This window comes from Hibiscus syriacus, unplaced genomic scaffold, assembly GCF_006381635.1.
Source record: "Hibiscus syriacus cultivar Baekdansim isolate YM2019G1 unplaced genomic scaffold, ASM638163v2 tig00012275_pilon, whole genome shotgun sequence".
NCBI lineage: Eukaryota > Viridiplantae > Streptophyta > Magnoliopsida > Malvales > Malvaceae > Hibiscus > Hibiscus syriacus.
In genome coordinates, this window is record NW_024062268.1 from 315 (window position 1) to 8,926 (window position 8,612).

General features: G+C 35.9%; 1 pseudogene; it reads right to left on the reverse strand.

Moving 5' to 3' along the window:
• Positions 1–3,345: 3,345 nt before the first annotated feature.
• LOC120205137 lies at positions 3,346–5,124 on the reverse strand (annotated as a pseudogene).
• Between the last annotated feature and the right edge of the window lie 3,488 nt (positions 5,125–8,612).

Sequence of the window (8,612 nt, forward strand, 5' to 3'; positions counted from 1 at the left end):
TTTTCTTTAATTACGGATAAGGTTGTTATCCTCTTTGTCATAAACATAACGACATGTCCACTCTTGCATGTTCAAACATTTCTGCAGTAACCTGATTTCCACGTGCTCATAAACCAAGGAAAGTAAGCTAACCTCAACCCAGGATCAAGCTTTATCATCAACTAAGACATTTTCATGACATGTTAGCTAGTTTACTGCCTTAATTAGCTAGCTAGCTCTCAAGTCAAGTCACAGCCAGATAGCACAAGAAACTACGTACAAAGAATTACATGTGTGACTGTAAGTACTTTGATATGTTATCCATCGTGTAAAGAACCATTTTGGATAATTACTTGAATTTATTTTCCCCATCACTTCCTTTTCCTCTCAGTCTCGCCTTTCTATTACTTTACAAAAAGATTTGCGTCATACCTACAGAAGCCTATATTTGATTTTGAAGACCCCTATAAAAGCACATATAGTTTTACCTTTTCCCCTTTTGTTCTTCGACTTTTCTTCACATTATCTGCTAGAAGAGTCGATAACCTTTTCCCCGCACAACATCTGAATTGTTTACAAATTTCATAGATTAATAGTTTTTGCCTCAACCTTCTTAAAAGCTTTTCCTGTAGAGAAGGCATGTATTAGTTGAATAGATGTGGGAAGGTGTCAAAAGGGAAATCAATGACGTGGATGCAATATGGCCAGTGAGGAGTATTATGTAGCCACTATAACTTTATTACAACTTGTCTTGTTTATCAAATACTGACCATTTAATTGTAAACATAAACAAACACAATTAATTGAAGAATGGACATAAATGATACGAGTCATTATTAGTCGAAATGAGTAGTTATTATATTGATGGATGGAAGTCGTTCTTAGTTTATGTAACAGAAATGAGAAAAAATTATTTTGAAAATAGGCAAACTTTAGGGCCATTAAATTGAGGCCCAAAATCACGTTTATCCCGCTCCAATTTTGAGGTCCTAAACCATAGAGATTGGCTAAAGCCCGGCACAGAATTTACGCACCAACGGTCGTGCCAACCGGCACAGAAATTGGCTAAACCAGCATCGTTAAATATCATTAATTTAATTTATAAGAATTTAAATTTTTAAAGGATTTAATCTATAATTATAAGCTAGTTAAAATTTTAAAGGTAAATTATTAAAATAAAATATTAATTACATTATTTTCCATAACTTTTTAACAATAATTTGATCAAATATCAACCCTTAAATTAAAAAATTCTAAATATAAATATTTTTTTCCTTGTCAATGAAGTCTCCGTTAGCCTCTTCCGCCAACGAGATAATCGCTGTCGTTCCTTCCTCCCTTCTTGGTCGCCATTCGAGTTTGGTCGCCGTTCCCCTTCGTTCCCAAATTAGAACCCCAGTTCCTAAAATTGAACCCTAATTCCTATATTATAACATTAATTTCCAAATCTAATTATGAATTCCCAAATTGAAACCCTCAGACCGTACCGATACGTTGTTTGAGGTGTATCGGTACCCGGGTAATGGAAAACCAGTACTAGATGCGTATCGGTATAAAAATTGGTCACTAGAACGACGGACGGGCTTAAACGACATCCAAGCAGGGAGGGAGGAACGACAATGACAATTTCGTCGGTGGAAGAGGCTAACGGCTGCTACGACTTCAATGGTAAGGAAAAAATATTTAAGGTTTTTAATTAGGGGTTGGTATCCAATCCAATTATTGTTAAAAAATTTATGAAAATAATGTAATTAATATTTTATTTTAAATAATTTATCTTTAGATTTTTAACTAATTTAGAATTATATGTCGAGTCTTTTAGAAGTTTAAATTTTATAAATTAAATTAATGATGCAGCATTGTTCGTCGTTAGTTGATATTGTACTTCTTGATAAAATATATTTAACGCAAAATAACTGCCGGAATTGAAATACAATATTCTATGCACTCTCGAAAGTTGATATTGTTAGATTTTTAAAGCCACCGTCTAATCAACATTCTCAAATGGTAGTAGAGCTGCCTTTGCTTACTCAATAAAAAGGCGAAGCTTTTGTTCCAAGGTTGGAACTAGAGGGATTATAAGACGCAGCAGAAATAGCTTGAAGTAACCTTATCCATTGTTATTGCTTAACAGAATCGTAGTTTGACAACCCCCATGTTTTGTCATTGGATCTTTTACGAACTTTGACGAACCAAAATTTTAACAGTCAAAGGTTCAATGCAGCAAAAATAATAAAAGCTCTTTTTCTTCAGAACCTGGACATCAATATATTTATTGTTGTACATTTCAAAAGAGTGGAGATCGAGTCAGTTTTCGAAAAATTCAACATGTTATCAGTTAGGCTGACGTCTAACCACTTTTCTTTTCTTGTCTGTTTGAATTTGCATGTGCATAATATGGACAGAGCTCCTGAGTTTCTACCAAAGCTACATGGAGATTCCCAGTTCTCTTAGTTTCACACTCGGGCAATACCCAGCTTAGCAGACTAAGAAGTATCATCTGTCTGCTTATAGTTAATTAGTGAACACAAATGATTGTGCTTGGCTACAACCAGCCGTTAATCTGTGTGCACGTCAAGGTGGGCACGTACTCATTTTAAAATTCGAATTTCTTTATGTTAGTTGTTCATTTTACTGATGGTGCTCACTTTGAAAATTTATTTATATATGCTCCGTAGGAAAAATTTACATTGCTAATACATATGTGCTCACTCTAAAAAATATTTCTAGATCCACATTACAACCATTGAGCCTACGAACTTCCAGGAATGGATAAAGTGTGCACGCGCATGCGACCAACTAAATAGCAGCCTTGTGCGCCCAAATCGCAATGGTTATGATTATTTTATGTCAACATGTTGAAGCCAATTAGAGCATCTGTTCACATACAAACTATAAAATTATTAATCTACAATTCTTTGTCCGATCTTATCTTCAAAGCCAACATATTTCGCTTTGATCAGAAAAGATAAATGTTGCATTTTCTTCATGCTAGTTGTCCATAAAACGGTTTAGTAATAATAGGAATTGAATGAGATTATGGGGGAATATATGATGAAATTGACAAGGAAATCCAACAATAGCTGACGCCCTCAGGGCACGCTAAATTCAACCTAAAAAACCCTTTAAAATAAACCTAAAAGCCGCCTTTCGTGCATTAGGCCCTTCATCCCCACCTCTGATCTTCACACGTGCTCCGTTGCAAGTTGAAAAGGCAAATTGCTAGGGAAACAACTTCAATTCAATTGACGGGCGAGCTTTGAAGTCTTGACTCTATTCCACGTAACGGTTGACCAAGCACATGGGACCGATCGGGGGGTCAGAAAGCCGGTGTATAATCAAATTTTGATGCGGTTTTCTTTGCTCAACTCTGTTTCGTAAGTTTACGGTCATATATGGTATATATCCTATCCTACAGATGGAGTTAGTGAACAAGTTAGAAGAGTTGCCATGACCACCAAAACGCCATAACCATTGTGATGCCGACAAAAACGTCGGTGCGCGAGGACGGCGATGCCACACTTCCGTCCAAGGCACCTTCGTATACCATTGTGCTGTTTTCAAGAGGTGACGTTAGCGTTGTTGTTTCCGCGTTCTGCCCTGTTGATGATTTCTGGCTGCAAATTTCATGTACCAAAACAAATTGTTAGAAATCCTGAACATTAGAAAACCAACATAAAAATAAACTCCAGCTCACAGTAAACGTGTTCCCTTGGGAGTGGAAACATTTATTTTATGAGTTATTACGTCAACAACAATAAATATAATTTTGATGGGCTTGCACTGTTCAGTCTGGCAAAGCATAATTGGTCTCAATTTGCGGGTTCGGTATCAAAAAGCGATGCCTACAGGCTATAATAAAATGCCTCGGTAATATAATGCCAATGCCTGCCAGTCGGGAGATGCAGATGCAGATGCATTAATGCATTAAAATTAATTTCCCGTTGAGACAACCGACATTTTATATTTCGGCTACAACGCCTAAATGACCAATGCCCGCCCACTCTACCTAGCATGTCAAGGAGGCAGCGACACAGCGAGCACATGTGAATTTAAAGCTCAAACCCACTATTACCATTTGACGTTACAAGTGCAATACCAAAAGTTGAAAAAGGTTGGTAAAGTAACATTTACCTGGTGTTGGGCGAAGGGCAAAAGGTAATCGTGTAATCAGCATTAGCACATGTGAAGGTATTGGTTTTATCATCGTAGGCGTAGCTGTAGGCGAGTGGGCAAGCCGTCTTAAAGACCTTCGAGTACGAAGTAGGCTTGCAGGTATCAGGTGTTGCATACGCGCCGCTGCAACAGTATTGAGGCTGGCCGAAGGCCTCGCAAGCGCTCTTGCAAGCGACGCCACCTCCGCCGTCTGTGCTCATCACCTTGAGATCTGAAGGACACGAGTCATTAAGATCCACCGCACAGCCTGTGTAGGTACAATTCGGCCCTGTGCCACCCTGAGGAACTACCAACATAGGGATGTTGTAACCATCCACCAAACTCACATAAAAAAAAATCGAGACCACCAGCACCATCTAAAGTAAATTCAGCCAAAGTGGCAGGTGGGGCAGCGCCATTTCCACAACATTCTAGCTCGCCGGAGCCAATATCCCCGGTCAAACATGAAAATTTACCTGTGGAATCTTGGGAGCAATGGGTTCTGCCCCAGAAACGACCACCCCATGATATCGGTGTGGTAATGGTTTTGGTTTCACCTCTTTGGAGAATGAAACCTGTCGTTGGAAGTGGTGGAACACCTGCGTTTGTGAGAATTCCAGGCCATACAACATACTCGCATTTGTTTACTATGATAAAAGTTGTTGCTTGCAATCCTGTTTACAATGCAATGAAAATCAGTTCAAAACAACCCGAACTTGAATCCAAATCCCGAAAACTAGCTCTAGTATTAATTAAATATGCTTCAGTGTTTCTCAATCAGTACCTGATATGAACGAAGGTGATAGAATAAGAACACAAATGGAAACAAAAGATGTAAGCCGGGCCATGAAGTTTGCAAGAAGAGCTCTTTCTATAATGCGAAAGAAGAAGAGGAAGCTTGGGGGATGGCCAAAATCCAGCACTTTTCTTCTTCTTCGGAAATGGTGGTTGGGGAAGTGTGAGATTCTGCAACGGCGATAAAGAATGGGTATTTATAAAGGGAAATTGAGCTATAAAAACTAAAACGTCAGACATATTAGAACGGTTTTCATATTAGAACAGGAAAAGGGGGCTTAGCAACAAGAATTTGTAACATTACCTTAATTTGTTTACTAATTGAACAGCCTGAGGTAAGTTTAAGAGTGAATGGGTCAATTTCAAATAATTATGTCAAGGAAACACAAATGGTCTGACCTGAAAACAACAGCTCAAGAATATCTTTGATTTCAATATGTTGTTCCTTCAAAATATCTCATTTCTCAAGCAGTAACTGCTCAAATTTCCCCTTGGAGTAAACATGAACAAGTTGTTCTGAAGATTTTCACGCGCAGCCGTCGGCTTAAACGACCAGACAAACAAGATTTGTGCTAGAATTTTGCAGTTAGCAAACTGCGCATGCCAGCTTTGAAGACACAGATACGGTCGGAATTGTTAAGTTTTTATTTTTACTGCAACAAAACATGTTTTTAGCGGCATTTTTAAGTGCTGCTAAAAACCCTTGTGGCCAAAAAAATGCCACCAAAAAGCACCACTAAAACCAACGCCTCAAAAGGTAACGGCTTTTGTCGTCTACAAACGCCGCTATATATCTTTTCTTTTATAGCGTTTGTAAAAAATGCCACTAAAGTACAAGTCTATAGCGGCGTTTGTATAAAAGCGCCGCTAACAATACTGCTAAACACCAAATGCCACTTTTATTTTAAGTATATCATATTTTGGTCATCCATTTTGAAAAAATTCATTTTAATCATCGCGACATTTGTATAAAAATGCTGCTAAAGTACAACTCTATTGCGACGTTTTTTAAAAAAATGCCACTATATATATAAACCCTATTGTGGCGTTTATATAAAAACGCCGCTAAAATACTACTCTATTATGGCATTTGTTGAGAAAATGCTACTATAGATGAACCCTATTACGGAATTTTGTATAAAAACGCCGCTAAAGTACTACTCTATTGCGGCATTTGTTGAAAAACGCCATTATATATTAAACCTATTGTGGCGTTTGTTAAAAAATATCACTATAGATGAACCCTATTGCGACATTTGTATATAAACATCGCTAAATTTACCATTTTGTGGCGTTGAATGAAAACACCACTATATATTTAAAGTTAGTGGTGTTTACTCTCAAAACAACGCTGAAAATGTCACTGTAGAACAATTTTGTTGTAGTGGTTATTAGGTGTGGGTTGTTGTCGTTGAAATGCACACTCATAAGTTAAGACCGTTCAAAAACAAATTTGCAAGCTATCTCAGTTTGAACATAGATGTTATCTCTAGATGTTTCAGGTTTGAACATAGATTATAAAAATGTTTGAGCATTTATTGTCAAATGGTTAATAATTTTAAGAACATATACTATTTTATAATTACTTTAAATTATTAAAAACAATAATTGCAAAAGCGATTGAATTGCTAATTACAAGTGATACGAACTATAAATTTGTAATTTCATTCATGCGAAGGACTCGTCATGTATGTATTTATGTTAGGGGTGTTTAAAAAAACGACAATTGTTTATCGTAACCGTTAGCTGGAATAATTGTTATATTTAACATGTTTATTAATGGAACCGTTAATGCTAAATTATTTTGGTTAACCAAACAACTAAAATCGATGGTTAACAGTTAAAGTTACGATTATGAATTTTGATAAAAGGTTAACCAATAATTAACCGTTAATAAATTAAATTATAATTATATTGGGAGATGTATAAAATTCCACCAGTATAAGTATGTGTTAAGTGTTACACTTTTTAGGAGATGTACGTACTTACACCAATTAAGTATGTATTAAGTGCTACACTTTTTTGTAGTATGAATTATGAAGCTTTAAAACGTTCATGGTGTATTATTTTTGAAAAATAATTATAATAAGTTGACCGGAAGTTAATCTGTAACCGAACCGTTAATAACAATTAATTGTTAACGGTTAATCGTTTCTTAGTGATTAGATTACAATTAGAAAAATCTCGTAACTGTTATAACAGTTAACCAACCTTTTAAACTAAACGTTACAGTTAACCGTCTATGAACAACCTTAACTTAACAACTAAAACATGTTTCAATAATTTCCAAATTAGTCCACTGTGATCTACTGCATTTGGAAAATTAAAATATAATGATTTTTGCAGACATTGGTGATTTGCATTAAGCTCATTAATCTGTGTAGTTTGTTAGATATTTCCAACCCAATTAAGTCTAAAATATGGAGTAATTAGTTGATCTTACATGTGTGTTGTAGTCTTTCTTCGCATCGTAGTCTTCATAGTAATGTCAGATATTGAAATATTTTTGAAGGTAGACATACATATTATATATATGGATGGGCATGAGTCTCGAACCCGACAGTTTTCGACCCGATCTGATCTGACTTGGTCGGGTTTTATTAAAAAAAATCGGGCTCGGGTCAGGTCCGATCGGATTTTTAAAGGTGATGTTCGGGTCGGATTGAATTCGGGTTTAGGGTGAAAAATATTAGACCCGACCTGAACAAAAAAAAATAATTTTACCTTATATATTTAGGAATAATTATAATAATACTCATCTATATATTATTTTTTTCAATTAAATCACTGTTTTTATTGAATAAAAATAATTTTTTATTATTTCAGGTCGGGCCGGATCGGATTTGGATTTTATCTCAAAAAGTCGGGTCGAATTCGGGTCGGGTGGATGATATATATATATATATATATATATATATATATATATATATATATATATATATATATATCGGGTCGGGTCGGATCGGATCGGGTGAAAGATGTAAAATTTTCGGATCGGGTCGACCGAAACCCGACCCATGCCAATCCCTAATTATATATATATACTAATAACATAAAATTTTTATATGAGTTGAGCATAAATAAAATTTCAAGATGAATACAACCAATAAAATATAATTACTCAAAAAATTAAATTTGAAGATGGACAGTTATCCGCCCTCGTACCTTAATAGATCCGTCACTACCTAAAAGGAATCTTTACCACTAACTTCTCCTTATTTAAGTTTATTAGAATTTTTCCAAGTTAAATTATTTATTTATATTATTCTTTTATTTTTATCTATATTACTATTTGGATTGTTACTAACTTTTTATTTGTGAGAGGTTAGCTCTCTACTGAGTGCAGCTAGGTATATTGTGCAGCACTAGTGTTTGTTAAAGAGTTAGTTATGGCTTAGCTGAGGTGGATAGGAGTTTGTTAGCCCTCATCTTTGCCCTCGGCTCTCGCTTCCTCTTGTATAAATCCCTGAACCTCAGTTGAGGTTTTTCAGGCTTTCATTAATAAAACACTGAGATTGCCGTCTCTCTTTCACTATTGTAACATGGTATATTTCGCTGGCTTTCTGGTTGGACCTTTCTTTTCTGTTTCCGTGTCCGCTCTGTGATCTTGCTTCATTTCCTTTCTTGTTTTTCTCATGGCAATTGTTCCTCCGGTTGATTCTTCTCCCAGTGGTGATGTTTCG